At 48.1% G+C, this 20,825-nt stretch overlaps 1 protein-coding gene across 1 annotated transcript in view; it reads left to right on the top strand.

Annotated features, from left to right (window-relative positions):
* The first annotated feature begins 2,946 nt into the window (after positions 1-2,946).
* The window catches only part of LOC126299157 (protein suppressor 2 of zeste-like), a 443,886-nt gene continuing 426,007 nt past the window's right edge, over positions 2,947-20,825 (top strand). The window contains exon 1 of the mRNA XM_049990922.1: positions 2,947-3,244. The gene's annotated coding sequence lies outside the window, so the exon portion shown is untranslated. The remainder of the gene's footprint in view (positions 3,245-20,825) is intronic.

Here is a 20,825-nt window from a genome sequence, read left to right as displayed (position 1 = left end):
CACTGACAGTCTTGTACCTGTACAGAGCAAACAAAATTTCTGCACGTTTGGAGAAAACTTACGCCAACTGACAAGTTCGGCAAGTACTTGTGGTAAGATGCAATAAACTGTTTCCACCAACTTAAGAAAGCTACTTCTGGGAGCTGGCGAAAATAGCGGAAGTCGACTTGCTGGGGGTGTCTCCACATCAAAGAAGTTGCAGAAGAAGCTTTTCAACAAATCACTTACGTAAGTTTACTTACTGAATACAGGAAGCAAAAGGATTGTCTCTGACTCTTATTAATCAATGAAACTATGGCCATAAATGCTTAACAACGCTTTGCTAAACGTAGTTGCACGCTAAATGTTGGCTGCTTTGCCTGTTCCTTCCACGCTGTATGAAATGTTTAAGCGCATTTGCATATGTAACTTCTCTGCATGAGATAAAGTTAATCCCGAATTTATCTCCACTCTTGGTTTATTGTTGTCATCTCTCAGTAATGTATTGTACGAGGCGTATTCCGAAAGTAAGGTGTTATCAGTCGCGAAATGGAAACCACCGTGAAAATCCGACAAACCTTTGCATAGGTGTGTTTGACAGTGTCTCTAGTATGTCAGTGGATCGCGTCATGTCTGTCTTTTAAATTCTGAGAGCACAGTGAGCACGTAAAGATACCTAGAAAATATTGCCTCCCGCCAAGAGTGAGTGCCCATGAGAGATTTCGCCTGATTTGATGCAGCCCACACAAGATAACTGTCATGCATTTCCTTCTTCATGACAGATCTCGGTCGCACTTTGCAGGGGCAATGAGGACGCCCCTGTAGCGTTTTCGATTGGAAGTATTTGATCGCCCTCAATACAGCACGGACTTTGCTCCCTCTGATTTTCATCTCTGCTGACATGATCCCCTGGCTATGAAGTCAACGTGTTGGCACAGACAACGAACTGCAGATCAGCGTAGAGAATCGCATAAAAGTGCGGGTGGCTGCTTTCTATGACGAGGGTATTGAACAGTTGGTACAACGCTACGACAAATGTCTCAGACGCAGCGGCGACTATATAAAGACGTTTCTGGAAGGTGTGGCTAACTATTGCAAACAAAACACTTTTGATTTTCACAGTGATTTCCATTTCGCGACCGATCGGACCTTACATTCAGAGTACGGCGCGTAAAACGGGCAACTATACCCCTTCGATCGCAAGAACGCGAAGGGTTTGAGTAGGTTTATCTGCTTCGCCCTTGTTTGTAAGAAATAGCCTTTCGACCTGGCGCGAGAATCACTGGCTGAACGTATCGGAGTAGTCATAGATCCAGAGCTCGCGTGACTGACGGCTAGGTCGCCATTGGTGGCTTCCTTAAATGACGTGATTTCTCTTTTAGAAAGAACACGTAAAGTTCTCCTTTCACGGCCTCAATCCGACCTTGTGGTCGTCTTGAATGCCCTCATTTTCTATATGGCATCAAATCCGAATATGTCTGAAGCTTCTCGAGGGGAATTAGAGACCTTCTGCTATAATTTTTAGTTATTCGCGAGAAGGAAATGGGTATCTACTGAACACGCCTAAAGGTCCCACAAGCATTTGCATCTATACACCTAACATTGCATGGCTGAACCATGCTCCATTAACAGGTGGTGTGCGTGGAGTATTTCTCTAGTTTTCCGCGAGGATCCTTGTACAGATACCTGCCGACTCGCCTTCTGCTACCCGATCTTGACGTCTTTCATGGTTCGCACCGTCTTTGTTTGCTTGTTTCTTTCTTTCTTCCTTTCTAGTAGCAGCTTCCATCGGTGATTATTGAGCATTTCTGTAACGCTTTCTCTCTGAGAAATTCTTCCGTCGCGAGAAATTTTGCTGTGGCACCAACAACCAACTGAATAACTCTGCATTCGCTACATGACGGTGAAAACCGATCATTCACGATAGCTCCTAGCGAGTTTCAGAGTCGCAACTGCGTACTGATGCGAATGATAGCGCAATTGCCGGTTTCGGAGAAAGAGGTAAGGAGCGTAGCTGTAAATCAAGATCTACAGCTGGCCCGTTATAGAGACGTATCAATTCAGTATCTGCCTGAAGGAAAGCGGAATGTGTAATGGATACTGACCAGTAGCAAGTGTACCCAGAGTCATTTGACGTCAAATCTCAGAACTATTTCGCCATTCACCGTGATGCAATAAATGGAACATCGACAACAACTCTACCAAATTGATAGGTAAGTTTCATGACAGTTAAGTTTTAAATTTGAGAAAGACTGTCTCTGTTGATCACGCCCACTTTTCACGGTATCTGTGCCGTTCTCTGACAGTCGACAAGAATCGGTAGAACCTGGAGAACCTCTGAAGATACCCAGTGTAGTTCTGGATAAAACCTCAGGAACAAAGAATTTCATGGACCTCGCCATACAACTCAAAAGATTCACTGGTGGCTGATACAAACGGTGATGAAAGTCTACACTGTATAAACTAACATGATTTGCCGCCACTCCCCCACCCCTTCCCCCCAACACTTGCTTCAGTGCGAAAGGTATAGCTGCTAACGCAAAGCAAGACCGGTAACTTGTGAAGACGCTTAATGATCACACAAGTGCGTTCGCGAAGAAAGCAGCTGCTGCACGTGTTACTAATTGTAGGTTACGTTGGGTCTGCACCGACCGCAGGTAAGGAAACGCGCCAGTGGCACTGCGGGAACTCGATACAGTTATCAGAGAAGCAACGCGGCAACAGTGCTCGACTGCGCGACAGTACTCGACAATTAGTGGCGATGCGGCAACGTGTGGCTGCGGCGGCGACAGGAGCGAGCGCGGCGGCGCGGAGCGCGCAAGCGCATTGGCAGGGGCGGGGCTACGAGGCGGAGCTACGCAGGCGCGCGCACCACATCTCGAGGGGGAGGGGGGGGCCAGCAGAGGGGGCAGCTGCCCGAGCCGCCGCCCGGGAGTCGCCCGAGAGAGCTCGCGCCGAGCGGTACTCTGCGCACGCTGCGCCTCCTTGCCAACACATCGATTACAAAGCGCACATTAATTGGCGGTGCGCTTCGCGTGTGCCCGTGTATTTTGTGGTGCTAGTGCGACCTGCGACGGGAGTGAGTTCTCACGTGTGTATACTGTGTGCTATTACAGCTCGTGTGCGACGCAGAGGAGCGGCGGTTGGCGTGCAGCCGGCGGCGCACGGTGAATGACTCCGCCGCCAGCACGGCGCAACGCTGGAAGACGGGTCGTTGCCGTGTCTCTACTCGCCGACGCGGGCGAGGTGTTGTGCTCGTCGCCAGGTACGTGGCTCTGCGCTCTCGCTGGTCGCCAGTAGCGCCCGGCGTTCTCCGTCGGCCGAAGCTATTTCGGGCGCGATTCTTTAAAGGGCGAACACCGCTGGCGCGTGCCTGCGACGGTAACGGCGACTCGCGTCTAGCTCGTTTGGTCAGTGACACGCGAGAAAGTGGGCGGAGCTAGAGCTGCGTGACCCGACGTGGAAATAGGTGAGACAGCGAAGGAGAGAAAGGTCGCATGTGCGCGAGCGGCGGTTGCCGCAGGTGTGGCGCAGCTGTAGCGCAGCGGCCTCCCCTGCGCGAGGGTTGTCGCCCTTTCTGCTGTGCTGCTCCCTTTCTCCCCAGCGCGGCCGTGAATTCCATTGTATCGACCCTAGGCCGCTGGCTACCCTGCGGCCGTGCCTGCCTCTCCATCTTTGCCTCTCCCCGTCCTTCGTCCGTGCGCCTCTCCTCTCACGGCGTTCTCTCTCTCTCTCTCTCTCTCTCTCTGCGCGGGGCGGACGGAGGGCATACGAATGTCGTGTATTGAGTGAAGCTCTGCGCATGCAGCGGCGCGCCGTTGCCAAGTCTCCGGCCGTGTGGCGGCTGCGAGCGTGGGAAGCCGGAGCAGGTCGCAACGCCGCTGATGGATAGACGGATGGCCGAGGGTGAGGAACAGCCGGCATAATAATAGTACGCGCCGCTGCCGCCGCCGACAAAGGGCGTACGCGACGCCCGGCTTCGCCTCGCCTCAACGTTATTACCTTCGCCGTCGCTGCTTTCCGAGCAATGTTTGCTGCGGACAAACTGAGCGTCTTCCTTGTCACGAGGGAGATGTTGCCCCTGCCCTAGACTTACAGCTGCAAGTTTTATGGGAGATTTACTTCCACCATGAGGTGCTAAGAACAGATGTCTGAAAGTACAGTACGACAGCTATTCCATGAAGTAATGTTTTTGTGTTTGGCGCACGCTCCTTTTGTGCTAGAAGACGTGGTTGTATTTCTAAGTTACATATTGGGGAGGGGCGGGATTCAGATCCCCGTACGGATCGACGGATTAAGGTCTGTTGTGTTTCCTTAACTCGGGCGAATTCCACAATGGCCTCTCTAATCAATGGCTCTGAGCGCTATGGGACTCAACTGCTGTGGTCATTAGTCCCCTAGAACTTAGAACTACTTAAACCTAACTAACCTAAGGACATCACACACATCCATGCCCGAGACAGGATTCGAACCTGCGACCGTAGCCTCTCTAATCAGGACACAGTTTCCCCATCTGTGCGATACGTCATTTCTAATGACTTCGACGTTCAAGGAGCGTAAAACGCAACATACACGTTGCGCTCGTTTTCCTTTTTTATTTTCCGTAGCGCAGGTGACAATCACTGTTCGGGTTAAATTACTGCGATATGAGTATAATGCGACGTGAAACATCTTGTCGAAGTCTGAAATGGTAAATTAGTTAAAGATGGGTCATAACGGCCTTATTAACGTGGATTTTTTCCTTTGTGAGCGGCTTCCACGGATCCCTCGACCGGCACAAAGTTTGCGAGCCCGTAAACGTGGGTAAGAGCAACGCACCATATGTTGTGTTGTGGCTACCCGTACGAGCCAGCGCATAAAAAAAATTCATTCTGCACAGGTGGTGCAGCCTAACGAAACGACTGTGGCAATAACTGATGCAGTCAGTCGTAAGGTGAGGTCTTTTAACCTCGGCTTGCCGTATAGATAATGTTCGTGTAGCGAGAGGTAGCAGCTTTTCGTTTCTTTTTCGCCAACCTCTGAAATACGCACACCATTTCTATAAGTATGAAAATTCTAGGAAGAGTGAGACACTTGGTGTGATGCTTCGCATAGTATTTGTTAAGTTGTTTTGTATCTTCCTGACAGTGGCTTATTAAGGGTGTTTTGTTTCTGGTCGATCTTTGTGGACAATTTCGAAGCACCTTCTGTTATAAGGTGGAAAATTTGCGCTGCGAAAACTACAGTATACTTGTTGTTTTTGTGACCCGTGTGTTCATGGAAATTTCTGCTGGATGTCCACCATCGTATTTGTTTTATAATTTATTTTATACTGGCTCAGGATCCCTCCACGTCGTCTGAACATGTTCCTCCTGTGTGACACGTGTCTGTGACTGATTCTGTGTCTTCCCCTATGCTTTGAGCGTGGTTTCTGAAGCACCCGACTGTCGGCAGCATAATGATGTCGCTTTCCGTACAGGGGCGCGGCGTTGCCATCCTTGGCCGAGTGGAGGTAATTGAATGAATGGCGGTGTATAGTTGACGGTGATTTCTCATACGCACACGAATACAGAAATATTTTAGCAGCTGTCGTCCGCTTTTTGACGTTGCTTTGCCGATCTTTATTGTGAGAGGCAGCCTGTGAAAGATAGGAAAGAGCGTGCGTAAGATAAATTGTTTTGCCCTCTGAGAAAGTTTTAATTTCGTTTCTTTGGCGTGACCATCTGTGAACGTTCTCGTGTGTGTCTCAAATTCCACATCAAGAAATGTATCATGATTTATACTTGGCGGACGATGAAAGATATATGAGTTGTTTTATCGGATGCACTTTTTGTTTCGCAAAGAAACGTCTCCCAAAATAGAAGCAGCCTCATTTGCCCCATACACGACGTATATGTTCAGCAGAATGTCTGTCTTCTTGTGGAAATATTCCCATTGCAAACACCATTTTCCTAACCGACACCGGTGGCACTTTTAGTGAAGAGAACATTTCTACCGTGGTAGTGAATTACGAATGCTATTTGTCTAATTAACTTAACATTCTGTTAAGTGGTTAATGTTCCATACAATTGCGCTTTACAAAATGACGTAGATTTTTCCTTATTGCCGTCCTATCTATCACAACTTGTAGTCAGTGAGTGGCATTTTCCGCAGAATATGGGAAAGTAGAAGGTGCCTCCACCACAACATAAAACCGTGCTCGAAATTAGAAACAGCTGAAAATTATTTTAGCAGCATAAATCGTGACATACTTGTTCATCAGTACCATAATATTCAAAGGTTAGCTCTATAGACTATTGCGGGTGCAGTATGAATTAGTAGTTGAGATATGCAAGACCTGAGCAGCAGATAGCATAACATTGTTGTATAACTACGCTGGAAACGTATTCTGCCTATTATTTTAAACTTCACAACATTGTTGCTGTATGACATGTTGTCTTTCTTGTGCTATTTTGGATCGTGCTTGAGTTCGAGCAATCGCTGCTTTTCGTGCCTCTTGCTAGCTTTGTCCTGGCATTAAGCTCGGCCATATTCTTCCTTAAACACGTACGGAGACGCTGAACTGGGGATCACGAAATATCTATGTGCAGTGGTATGTTATACGGAAATGTCATCTGTGACATTTAAGTATTTGCGATTTTATATTGCAATTGGCGTTTGGGACTTATTCACGCGTATTTGCCTTTTTTATCTCCGGAAAAGGTGAGTAGTTTCGATTATCTTCTTGCCCATGGAGTACTACCCGCAAACAATCATGAATTAGCACTCTTTCTGAACTACTGCGCTGGGGGCAGAAGCCAATAACTTTGCGCTCTCGTTTATTTGAAATAGCACTGCCAGTTTCCATTAACTATGCCTCATATTCAGGTGTTAAAGCATTCATACATGGCTGTATTTGCTTCTGTATCTCATCAGTTATCATTTGACTTGCCGCGCTCAGTGTATCTCATCAGTTATCATTTGACTCTCCGCGTTTCAGTCACGGACATACTTTATAAAAAGGATAAGTTACGACATTGCCTGCATCCGGAACAAGTTGTTTAGTCTTACAATTGCGCTGATGGAGCTCCTGGCGTCTTGTGTAATAGCCGAGGCAAGGACTGTACTAATAGTAAGGTTCTTTATAGGCACCATTTCGGTATAGAGGCATACAGAATTAAAAATTTGTGCCTGTAGTTCGTGTGGCCGGAATGAGGGATTGCAGGAAATGTTTCCTAAAATGCTGATTACTAATTGCCCTCGTAGTTCGATTGTATGTGAAACCTCACACACAGCTGAAATTACATGGAGTTTTGCTGCGCGTAAAAACACTGCCTTGAACGCAAAGCGCTCCGTTGGTACGTGAGAGGTTTCCACATTCTTTTGGTTTACCAAGTTTGATAAAGATAGGTGTGATAAATGTTTACAGTGGATGTACGCTGCGATTTTTATGCAGTGCTTTGATAAATCTATAATTTTCACTGCTTTATAGCCGCTGTTCCGCTACATGCACACATCCCTCACGATTACTGAGGAACAATGCCGATTAGCATTTCAACACCATCGTGTATTACCCGTATTGCCATTTTATGGCGTGTATAGTTTTCCAGTTACAACCATTTCCTCAACTTGCGTCTGAAGAAGCTTTTATTTAGAAACAGTCAAAGTCTGTTTCTAGAGGGTCGTGTAACCCGTTGGGGAACATTCATAGCTGACAGTGTTGCGTGGGCGGAGAAAAATTCTAGCAATCCTTGATACGTTTTTATTCCTTGTTGTGTCTTCCCCAGCAACTTTCTGATCTATACTGTCAGAATAATTGTGCAGTAGTCTGGCGACTGGTAATGATAAAACGAATGGCGTCGTCATCCTCGCACAGAGTCGTGAGAGATACATTTGGAGAGCTTCAAGTATCTGCTGATAAATACTATGGAGCACAGACTTTGCGTTCTGTCATGAACTTTCCAATTGGAGGTGAAACGGAGAGAATGCCAAAACCTGTGATTGTTGCTCTGATTCTGAAGAACGCAGCAGCCATTGTTAAAGAAGAGTACGGCTTGGATCCACAGATCGCAGATGCGAAAGCGACAGACAAACTGATCTCTGGAGTTACGTTGGGCCGTTGTTAATAATTTGGCATAGCAACGGAATTACGAACAGCAATTATTAATCCTCGCTAAGGATGATGTGAAAAACGACCGTAATGATAGGATTAAGAACCAAGATTTCACTGCTCAACGGAACTAACCGGGCATAAGATAAAAGATAAACAATTGATCAGTTAACACAAACTGATAAGACTGTTACGGACGAACAATAGAATATTTCTTAACTACGCGAGAAGCTGTGTTTTGCGAGAGTTACAGGTGCTGTTCCACGTCATACTAACGGCGGAAGGAGGGAAGGGACGTCACATCAGTTGAATTTGTTGAGAATCTCTATAACGCTCGCTCGCCAACTAAGCGATCCCGTGACGAAACGCGCAGCCTTTCGTTGGATCCATTCTATCAGTCCTAACTGGCAAGGGTCCCTGATTGATTAGCAGTACCCAAGTATCTGTCGAATAAGTGCCTTGTAAGCCACTTCTTGAATATGTGAATTACATTTCCTTAAGTTTCTTCCTATGAATCTCAGTCCAGCATCTGCTTTTCGCACTCTTTATTTAACGTGGTCATTCCACGTAAGTGCGCTCCGCATAGATACTCATAGATATTTTAAGGTGGTTACTGTTTCCAGCAGTTTGTCATTAATAGTGTAGTTGTACAGTAGTGGTTTTACTTTCCTGTGTTTGCGCAGTACGTTACATTTATTTACTTTCTGGGTGAACTCCCACCCATTGCACACTGTAGGTCCTTGTGGAAATTGTTATTGTCTTCTGGCTTTGCGAACATGTTATAGAGTATATAAACAACAGCATCATTTGCGAACAACTTTAGGGAGCATCCGACACATTATGCTAGATCCTTTTCTTCTAAATGTGCAGTGCAGGCGCGTGCGTTTAAATGCAGCGAGGATTTTTTTATGATTGCTCATGATTGCAATACGTAAGTAGTAAGTACAATTATCCAAACATATCGTCTGTTACCTTACCAAAGACAACCATACTAGTTTCCCGCATGAGCTTCGACGCTCGTTAGTCAACGCAGAACAGTCTTCTCATTGAAACTTCCTGGCACATTAAGACTGTGTGCCGGACCGAGACTCGAACTCGTGTCGTGACCTTTGCATTTGACGGACAAGTGCTCTACCGACTGAGCTACCCAAGCACAACTCATGACCCGTTCTCATTGCTTTACTTCCGCCAGTAACTCATCTGCTACTTTCCAAACTTCACAGAAGCTCTCCTGCGGAACTAGGAAGACTAGCACTTCTGGAATAAAGGATATTGCGGAAATATGGCTTAGTCACAACCTGGGGGATGTTTCCGCAATGTCGTTTCTTCGTTGATTGCTAGTCTTGCAGATTTCGCGGGAGAGCTTCTGTGAAGTTTGGAAGGTAGGAGATAACGTATTGGCGTAAGTAAAGATGTGGAGACCGGCCGTGTGTCGTGCTTGGGTAGCTCAGTTGGTAGAGCAATTGCCCACTAAAGGCAAAGGCTCCGAGTAAAAGTCTCGGTCCGGCACGCAGTTTTAATCCGTCAGGAAGTTTCATATCAGCGCTCACTCCGCTGGAGAGAGAAAACTTCATTCTGGAATCTTCGCATGTGGGCTTGCGGTTGTGTTACAATCAACGGTATGGTTAAATAAATAACAGTCGCGTGGCCCGCCCAGTCATGTCAGTTTGCATGCTTATAGTGCTGCTTTTTAAAACTTGTAGCTTCTCATTACGTCCTACAAGGCAAAATACACCCCTGTTCCACCAAATTCGTAGGTGGTCACTGGGAATTGAGCTCGAAGCGGTGACATCAGGACCTACTGACGTACCGTTCATAGGTAACAGATACACTAAGGTTGAGGATTATGTGTAACCAATAGAAAAACCCCGAAAATGACTGCTCAAGCGCACCTCTCCGTCCGAACAGGCCTTGGAAGGCCCAATGGTACCGACCGGCCGCCGTGTCATCCTCAGCCCACAGACGTCATCGGATGCGGATATGGAGGGGCCTGTGGTCAGCACACCGCGCTCCCAGCCGTATGTCAGTTTACGAGACCGGAGCCGCTACTTCACAAGCAAGGAGCTCCTCAGTTTTCCACACAAGGGCTGAGTGCACCCCGTTTGCCAACAGCAGACCGGATGGTCACCCATCCAAGTGCTAGACCAGGCCGAGAGCGCTTAACTTCGGTGATCTGACGGGAACCGGTGTTACTACTGCGGCAAGGCCGTTGGCTAAGCGCCTCAAAAGTGGCTCTCAGCACTATGGGCCTGAACATCTGAGATCATCAGTCCCCTAGAACTTAGAACTACTTAAACAACCTAAGGACATCACACACATCCATTCCCGAGGCAGGATTCGAACCTGTGACCGTAGCGGTCGCGCGGTTCCAGACTGAAGCGCCTAGAACCGCTCGGCCACACCGGCCGGCGCCAAATGCCACTCTGCGCGGTGTAATTAGTCTCGCCTTGTAGCGATTGTAACTGCTTCCAGTTTGATTCTGGGAAATTAAGTCGCAGACAAAATATGGAAGGCCAGCCCATGTATTAGAGTATTTACTTCAATGTGTAACAGGGGTAAGTCGATGACTGACTCGCCAGATGCAGTGTAGCAACGATCATGAGCCAAAACTGTAGGACCACCTATTTGATAGCGTCTTGGTTCCTTGAACATTGCAGTCTTAGTTTATAAGTTTTGAACGCAGTACAGCAATAACAATGCGTGGCATGGATCTGAGAAGTCTTTGCTAGGTTTCCGAATGTATATACACTCCTGGAAATTGAAATAAGAACACCGTGAATTCATTGTCCCAGGAAGGGGAAACTTTATTGACACATTCCTGGGGTCAGATACATCACATGATCACACTGACAGAACCACAGGCACATAGACACAGGCAACAGAGCATGCAAAATGTCGGCACTAGTACAGTGTATATCCACCTTTCGCAGCAATGCAGGCTGCTATTCTCCCATGGAGACGATCGTAGAGATGCTGGATGTAGTCCTGTGGAACGGCTTGCCATACCATTTCCACCTGGCGCCTCAGTTGGACCAGCGTTCGTGCTGGACGTGCAGACCGCGTGAGACGACGCTTCATCCAGTCCCAAACATGCTCAATGGGGGACAGATCCGGAGATCTTGCTGGCCAGGGTAGTTGACTTACACCTTATAGAGCACGTTGGGTGGCACGGGATACATGCGGACGTGCATTGTCCTGTTGGAACAGCAAGTTCCCTTGCCGGTCTAGGAATGGTAGAACGATGGGTTCGATGATGGTTTGGATGTACCGTGCACTATTCAGTGTCCCCTCGACGATCACCAAAGGTGTACGACCAGTGTAGGAGATCGCTCCCCACACCATGATGCCGGGTGTTGGCCCTGTGTGCCTCGGTCGTATGCAGTCCTGATTGTGGCGCTCACCTGCACGGCGCCAAACACGCATACGACCATCATTGGCACCAAGGCAGAAGCGAGTCTCACCGCTGAAGACGACACGTCTCCATTCGTCCCTCCATTCACGCCTGTCGCTACACCACTGGAGGCGGGCTGCACGATGTTGGGGCGTGAGCAGAAGACGGCCTAACGGTGTGCGGGACCGTAGCCCAGCTTCATGGAGACGGTTGCGAATGGTCCTCGCCGATACCCCAGGAGCAACAGTGTCCCTAATTTGCTAGGAAGTGGCGGTGCGGTCCCCTACGGCACTGCGTAGGATCCTACGGTCTTGGCGTGCATCCGTGCATCGCTGCGGTCCGGTCCCAGGTCGACGGGCACGTGCACCTTCCGCCGACCACTGGCGACAACATCGATGTACTGTGGAGACCTGCCCCACGTGTTGAGCAATTCGGCGGTACGTCCACCCGGCCTCCCGCATGCCCACTATACGCCCTCGCTCAAAGTCCGTCAACTGCACATACGGTTCACGTCCACGCTGTCGCGGCATGCTACCAGTGTTAAAGACTGCGATGGAGCTCCGTATGCCACGGCAAACTGGCTGACACTGACGGCGGCGGTGCACAAATGCTGCGCAGCTAGCGCCATTCGATGGCCAACACCGCGGTTCCTGGTGTGTCCGCTGTGCCGTGCGTGTGATCATTGCTTGTACAGCCCCCTCGCAGTGTCCGGAGCAAGTATGGTGGGTCTGACACACCGGTGTCAATGTGTTCTTTTTTCCATTTCCAGGAATTTAGAACCATATGTCTAAGCACAGATCACGCAGTTACTGTAAATTACAGGCCGATGCTGTTTGGGCGCGAACCTGGCGCCCCCTTTTTGTTCCTTTCGTTTCAGATCAGGCGAATTTAGTGACGAAGATATAAACGTGAGTCACTACCACGCTCCTCAAACCACTGTAGTACAGTTCTCTGGTCTTGTGTCAGTTATCCTGCTTGAAGATGCCATAGCCGTCAGTGAAGACATCAAGCATGAAGCGACAAAGGTGGTTCGCTGTAGTGTTGACATTGTCCACAGCGGTCACAGTACCTTTGACTACTACCACAGGTCCTGTGGAAGCCAACGTGAACGTCGCTCAAAGCGTAATACCGCTCCTAATGTCCTGCGTCCCTGACCCCGAGAATGTTTCGAGCACCCAGTATGCAGAGTATCCGGTCACGCCGATCGACCTGGTTTAACAACGTGATCCACCTAACCTGGCGAAAATTTTCCGTTAATCCACTGTCCAATCTCGGTGATCCCATGGCCACTTCGGTCGTAATTGACGACATCGTTCAGTCAACATGGGAGCACGTAGCGGTTGCCTGCTGCGGGGCCCCATATTCAACAATGTTCAATGAACCGTGTGCTCCGAAACACTTTTCCTGTACCAATATTGTACTCTGACGTCATACCTGCCACAGATCGCCTTCTGTCCTGCTACACAGAGTGGGCAAGTCTCTGACTCCACTTTCTGTGGCGAGGCGTGGACGTCCAACCTCTTGTCGCCTACACGTCGTTTCACCGCCTTCGCCGGCCGCGGTGGCCGAGCGGTTCTATGCGCTTCAGTCCGGAACCGCGCTGCTCCTACGGTCGCAGGTTCGAATCCTGCCTCGGGCATGGATGTGTGTGATGTCCGTAGGTTAGTTAGGTTTAAGTAGTTCTAAGTTCTGGGGGACTGATGACCTTAGATGTTAAGTGCCCAGAGCCATCTGAACCATTTTTAACCGTCCTTGGCCATTTTCCACTGATAATCACGACAACAGCACACGAACAGCCGACCAGCTGCGTCGTTTTCGAGAAGGTCGTTCCCAGACGCCGGACCGTAACAATCTGCCTTTTGTCAAAGCGCCTGATGTCAATGTGTCTCCCTATTTTTGGCCCGTATCGTCGCTAAAATGATTCGCTTTTGCTCGGTTTGTATACTTACTGAGCCGCGTGCCTACAACGCCACCAGGCAGCACTAAATCTTGCGGTGCGCAGTGATGATATTGTTTTGGCTCATCAGCGTCGGTCGCTACCAGTCGGTGACAATGTTATCGACGGCGACTTTGGGGACGTTCCTTTTTCCTCTGCACTAACATTCAGTTACACCTACGAATGCATCTCTGTGGACAGAGCAGCTTTTATTCAGTAACTGGAGCTCGCCTAGTGCCTGTCGGTCCGTGCCACCCAATTCGGCGAGAATCAAAACTTCGGACCGTAGCGGGAATACCCGTAACAAATGCTACGCGTGAAGTGTCAACGCCACCTGGTCCGTCGCGGAAATCGCTCACGCAACCTGCCCCAGCTTTGTGACGTGACAACGCCTTCCTTCACCGTATGCATGTCACAAAAGTTTTCACTGCGAAAATTAATGTGTCACTCCTATTTCTGGCAGCCCATAAAGGATGCACACAATATTCTTTCGTCATTTTGTATCTTAAGACATATGTCCCCGGAATGCGTTCTACGGAAATTGCGAGGGAAGGTGAACTTTGCGTCCGCACTGGGACAGGAGCATTTGATTAGTTCTCGTTGATGCACCGAGGCAAAGGAATGCGTTTTTCAGTACATGAAATTTTGACGTTGTTTTATTTTAAGTACTGTATCAAATTGCAAGGATCGTAGGAGGTTTAGGGTTAACATCCCGTCATTACCGAGGTCATCAGTGACGGAGCTCGAGGTTAGACTGGTGAAGGAAACTGATCGTGTTCTTTTCGGAGAAACAACCCCCGCATTTGCTGGTACGATCTAGGGGGAACCATGGGAAACATACATATCTGGATACCTGGACGTAGGGTTGCCAGGCGTCCTGTTTTAGCCGGACATGTCCAACCTTTTACGGTCCTGCCTGGCCAAATATATACAAGCCCGGCCTGTCCAAGTCTTATTAGACTTTTTAGCGATGAAATAGAGATCGCAACCCTAAAGCCTGTTGCAAGCTAGTGACGTAAGAGCGAGAAATGAGTACAAGGAGAAATAAAGAGATTTTTCAGTGCTGTTAGTTATTGTGTGTGGGTGTGTGTGTGCGTGCGCGCGCTATTTTTTTCCCTGTAGGCCGAACGAGCCAATGTCACAACGACTCCAGGCGCAGAGCAAGCGAGGCAAAGTGGAACGCGTCTGCAGATCAGGCGATGACAAACTTCGCCGCCCCTCCATTCTCGTCGCCCCTACCCGTGCTGAGACTCACACGTGCGTATGAGAATTGTAATAGTTTTCACTTTGTCTTGGCAAGGAATACGTGCCGCACGTGGTTTCGTACGTGACAGCTTTCGTTACATCAGTGAACCATGGGCGCTATTGTTTTTGTTTGTTTAATGAAGAAATTTTAGTTTATTTTTACATAAAGTATGTAGGAAGAAGACAGAGCGCTTAGTTGCTGTCAAAACTGCGAAGTTATAAGATAGTTTATTGGTTTTTTATTAGTTTAAACACGTTTGAAATTTATCTCGCCAAGAACTGCCCGTAATTCATCATTAATAAACGACTAAAATACCAAACTGACCCTATTTCTATTCAACGTAGGTAGTCCGGCGGTTAGGGCAAAATGACCCGCTAAATGTATCGCCGAGTCCGGTATTTCCATTTTTGAACCTGGCATCCCAGCCCCGAATGCGAGTCCAGTGTCGCACCCGATGCAACACCTCCTTCCGTCTTCGAATTTAAAGCACTCCGTCTTCAGGCCACAAGTGGCCCATCGGGACCATCCGACCGCCGTGTCATCCTCAGTTGCGGTTGCGGATAGGAGGGGCGTGTGGTCAGTACACCGCTCTCCCGGTCGTTATGGTGGTTTTCTTTGACCGGAGCCTCTACTGTTCGGTCGAGTAGCTTATGAATTGGCAACACGAGGCTGTGTGCACCCCGAAAAATCGTAACAGCGGATGGCATCCAAGTGCCGGCCACGCCCGACAGCGCTTAACTTCGGTGTATCCACTGTGGCAAGGTCGTTGCCCGTTTTCGAATTATGCAGGGTGGTTATGATTGAACTTCCGCCACTTGAGCCAGTGTAGACAGTAGACTATTTACCGTATGGGACAGCATTGTCGGAATGATATTCAAGACGGTGCGCTGTAGGATTTGCATTGTTAGTTGTTAGTGTCATGACTTGCCGCTTGGAGCCGTGACCGGTACGGCGACTGAAGCATGGGTGCGCGTTGCAACTGCAGTCCGCGTGGGTATAGATAAGGTGAGCAGGGCTTTATTCGTAAAGCTGATTTATCAAATGAACAGTAATACCGCTACTGCTCTACGCGGCTGGCCGGAGTAGCCGAGCGGTTCTAGGCGCTACAATCTGGAATCGCGGGACCACTACGGCCGCAGGTTCGAATCCTGCCTCGGGCATGGATGTGTGTGATGTCCTCAGGTTAGTTAGGTTCTAGGGCACTGATGACCTCAGAAGTTATGTCCCATAGTGCTTAGAGCCATTTGAACCATTTTTTGTAAACGTGCTACACAATAAGCAAATGTTACCTTCTCATGTGGAAATTAAAATGTTTCTCTTTCAATGGTTTATTCGTTATTTCTCTTCCTCGTGCCCTCAGAAATGTATCCACAAAGTTTCATTGTCCTACAATCACTCGTTTTTCATGGGGCAGCTCTCGAGTGGCGAAAGTTGAGCCACGCCCGTATCGAATCCACGCAGTAGACTTTTTAAGAGATTTCCCTCACACGTTTGGGAAAACGTTAGGCTGGTCTCGCCTCCAACTTCCGCGTCAGAAAATACGACACACAAACTGTTGAAGTACGATCTCGCACAGAACAAAGTAGACACAGATCTTAGACAGGTGGCGCCAACGAGTTCCTTCCCTCAGGTGACTGACAACTGCAGCGACAGGAAGGGCATCATGGTGAATAACATCAATTTGCCAAATTTTGTACAGACGACCCTTTACAAGACGGGGTTAAGTCTAAGAAGAAGAGAACAAGTATGAGGAGTGCTAAGCAAGTTGAACTTCATGACGATGGGACTACTATTTACTCAAAACTAATTTCAGCCATAGCGAGAAAGATTGAAGTGTGCTCTGGGTCGCGGCGGGGAAACTTATCGTAAAAGAAAGTAGAGGGTTAAGCATCAAGCGCCGAGCTCATCGATATGGAATACAGATGAAATGCCGTAGGCATGTGAAACACGCATACTTTTGAACGAAAGTGGAAAACACGTCTACGATTAACATGGGGAAAAGTCACGGACTTTGCGGCTGATCTCGGTCGAGGTTCGAGTCCTCCCTCGGGCATGGGTGTGTGTGTTCGTCCTTAGGTTAAGTATTGTGTAAGGTTACGGACTGATGACCTTAGCAGTTAAGGCCCATAAGATTTCACACACATTTGAACATTTTGAACATGGGGAAAACAGCGGGAACAGCTCCGCTCTTTCGAATTTGTGGTTCAGAGGTATATTAATCGGTAACGAGTTTGAAGTAGCGCCATTCGGATAAAGAACCATCAAATTAGAAAATGAGTAAGGAAAAAAAATTCGAATCCGTGGAAGTTATAGTCATCGTTATACTTGAACGCCGTCTATGACATATTCGTTCTGTTTTCACAAAAAAAAAGTGAGCTGGACGTCAGTGTACCGTCTTTTTACTTTATTCTCGTACGTACGTGGATGTACTTTTTTTGGAGGGCGCATTTACCTTTTATGATCTACGGTGAGACATGGTGCAGTGCACTGCTTCTACAACTCCAACCGAATGAAATGATTGTTTGCATTGAAAATCGACGTATAATGCTCTGCGCCCTGTAATCAAACTAAACATCTTTGCCATGTGCATAGCGAGAAGTTTTCTCTCCTTATACACTAAATATCGCAGTTAGTGTTTCAGCGTATTCCTGCACAATGTGGAGAAGCCTAAAGTTTCATTATATGTTATTAAAATTACTGCAAGCATAATGACGGCGAAGGTACTAGTCAGATGAGGGAAAGTAAACCTGGGATAGACATTGCACAAACTTCGCGCCCAGTGTGGATGGCTGGCTCTGAGCACTATGGGACTTAACACCTGTGGTCATCAGTCCCCTAGAACTTAGAACTACTTAAACCTAAATAACCTAAGGACATCACACACATCCATGCCCGAGGCAGGATTTGAACCTGCGACTGTAGCAGTCGCGCGGTCCAGTGTGGAAATAGGAGATGAGCAGCTTAGTAAAGCACGGTACATTGTAATTTGGACATTTATGGTAAGCTCCTATGGGTCCAAACAGCTGACGTCATCGTTCCCTAGGCTTACACACTACTTAATCTAACTTCAGCTAACTTACGCTAAAGACAACACACACACCCATGCCCGAGGGAGGACTCGAACCTCCGACGGGGTAGCCACGCGAAACGTGGAAAGAGGCCTTACACCGCGCGGCTGGCACATTGTGAAATTTTAATTTCTCTCACCCCAGAGAAATGTTGTTTACATTTATACACAGCAACACACTTTTAGCTATTTAGTATATAGTATTTCTGTCATCACTATCTTTCCCACCCTTCCCTGTTCCATTCGACAATGGCGCATGGGAAGAGTAATTGTCGGTAAGCGTCCGATTAACTCTAATTTCTCGGATTTTCCCATTGTGGTCATTTCGCGAAATGGATGAAGAGGAAGTAATATGTTGCCCGACTCTTACTGGAACCTATCGTCTCGGAATTTCAGTAGCGAATCTCTCCGTAATGCACAACGCCTCTCGTGTAGCGTCTTGTCACTACAGTTTTCCGTAATGCTCTCGCGCCCACTAAACGATTCCGTGATGAGACGCGCCGCACTTCGTTGGATCTTTTCCATCTTTACTATTAATCCAACAAAGTAATGGTTCCGACTCATGGACAATACTCAAGAATCGGTCTAATATGTAAGCCACTTACTTTGTGGATGAATCGCACATCCTTAAGATTTTTTTTCATTGATTCTCAGCCCGACATGTTCGACTCAAGCTCGCTCCCGATGGTTACTCATAGGTATCTTACGATAGGTAATGTTTGCAGTGATTTGTGCCTGCCGCGGTGGTCTAGCGGTTCTAGGCGCTCAGTCCGGAACCGCACGACTGCTACGGTCACAGGTTCGAATCCTGCCTCGGGCATGGATGTGTGTGATGCCGTTAGGTTAGTTAGGTTTAAGTAGTTCTAAGTTCTAGGGGACTGATGACCACAGATGTTAAGTCCCATAGTGCTCAGGGCCATTTGAACCATTTTTTTGCAGTGATTTGTCGCCAATGATATAATTGTTCAGTAGGGAAATGTTTCGCCTATTTATGAGAAGTAGTTTACATTTATTGATGTTCAGGGTCAGCTAATCATCGGCGCGCAACAGGTCTTGCCAATCGTGCCTGTGAAACGCGCCGCCTTGTAGACGACATTACCTACCGAGATATTTCATTTCCTGGCTGGAAATTTAAGATTGACTTCTCAGCAACCCTATTATTTAAAGGCAGTTGGCTGTAGGTATCTGTCCTTTTCTTGAAGAATCTCTGAAATCATCACATCTGCCGGTTACAATGGTAGAAGGGAAGGACATTATTGTACCATTGTCGCAGGGGTCAATATCGCAGTTATGCCTAGACGGTCAATACCGCGTCCACATTCTTACTTTGTGCCAGGAAGGGCTCTCAACAAGGGCTGTGTCCAGGCGTCTCGGAGTGAACCAAAGCGATGTTTTTCGGCCATGGAGGAGATACAGAGAGACAGGAACAGTCGATGGCATGCCTCGATCAGGTCGCCTAAGACCCACTAATGTAGTGGATGACCGCTACCAATGGCTCGGAGGAACCCTGACAGCAACGCCACCATGTTGAATAATGCTTTTCGTGCAGCCACAGGACGTCGTGTTACGTCTCAAACTGTACGCAATAGGCTGCATGATACGCAACAACTTCACTCCCGACGTCCTTAGCGATGTCCATCTTTGCAACCACAACACCATGCAGCGCGGCACAGATGGGCCCAACAGCACGCCGAATGGACCACTCAGGATTGGCATCACGTTCTCTTCACCGATGAGTGTCGCATTCGTGTTTGGAGGCAACCCGGTCAGGCTGAATGCCTTAGACACACTGTCCAGCGAGTGCAGCAAGGTGGAGGTTCCCTGCTGTTTGGGGTGGCATTATGTATGGCCGACGTACGCCTCTGGTGGTCATGGAAGGCGCCGTAACGGCTGTACGATACGTGAATGTCATCCTCCGGTCGACAATGCAACCATATCGGCAGTATATTGGCGAGGCATTCGTCTTCATGGAAGACAATTCGCGCCACCATCTTGCACACCTTACGAATGACTTCCTTCAGGATAACGACATCGCTCGACTAGAGTGGCCAACATGTTCTCCAAACATGAACACTATCCAAGATGCCTGGGATAGATTGAAAAGGGCTGTTTATGGACGACGTGTCCCACCAACCACTCTGAGTGGGACGATCTGGACCAACAGTGCTTTGATGAACTTGTGTATAGTATGCCACGACGAATACAGGCATGCAGCAATACAAGAGGACGTGCTACTGGGTATTAGAGGTACCGATGTGTGCAGCAATCTGGACCACAGTCTCTGAAAGTCTCGCTGTATGGTGGTAGAACATGCGTGTGTGGTGTTTATGAGCAATAAAAAGAGCGGAAATGATGTTAATGTTCATCTCTATTCCAATTTTCTGTACAGGTTGCGGAACTCTCGTAATCGAGGTGCTGCAAACCTTTTTTTTGATATGTGTATATCCGGAAACCAATACCTATTAACATATGGGCTGTTTTACTTGTGTCGAGTAACATGTAGTGTCCGTTGGTGTTGGGCGCCTTCTGTTCCAGTTCACTGATTTCTGCGCGTGAATTGCTAGTGCTATTGAAGAACCGCACCCTTGCAGAATGACACGAATGTGGTTTATGCGCGACAGGACACCTCGTTGTCTACGGCTCGTGTGACAGTACCTCACCGTGGGCGAGGTGTGGTAGCATTGCCGAGTGGTATTAAAAGGCCCTGGTGCATGCCATGTCTGTCGACAATGTGCCGGCGTTACAAGAGGGTGTGGCCAGTGCATGTGACGCAACACGAGTGGAACCAGGTGTATTTGAAAGACTGAGTAATTCGCTTCCAAGAAGGACTGAAGGATGTGTCAGGATTAGAGATCAGAAATGAGCTCCTATACACGCTTTAAACTCGCCAGCGAGTCCTGTGACGTCACTTCTGAACTCGCCGTTTCCGTGCGCCCGAAGCATATCGTGAGCTTCCGCCGCAGCCCTCTCGTCACCTGAGTCTGTCGTCGGGTGCACGGGAACTCGACTCGCTCAGAAAGGAGGGCGCAAACACGAGCTATTAAGTATAATCGCGGAATCGTGGAATTACCGCTATATATGCAGCGGCTTAGAAAGAAATTTGCTACACTAACCTGTAAACTACTATTCATTTATTTC

This window comes from Schistocerca gregaria, chromosome X (genome assembly GCF_023897955.1).
Source record: "Schistocerca gregaria isolate iqSchGreg1 chromosome X, iqSchGreg1.2, whole genome shotgun sequence".
Lineage (NCBI taxonomy): Eukaryota > Metazoa > Arthropoda > Insecta > Orthoptera > Acrididae > Schistocerca > Schistocerca gregaria.
The sequence above is the reverse complement of the archived record's forward strand: the minus strand, read 5'-3'. Positions and strand labels throughout refer to the sequence as shown.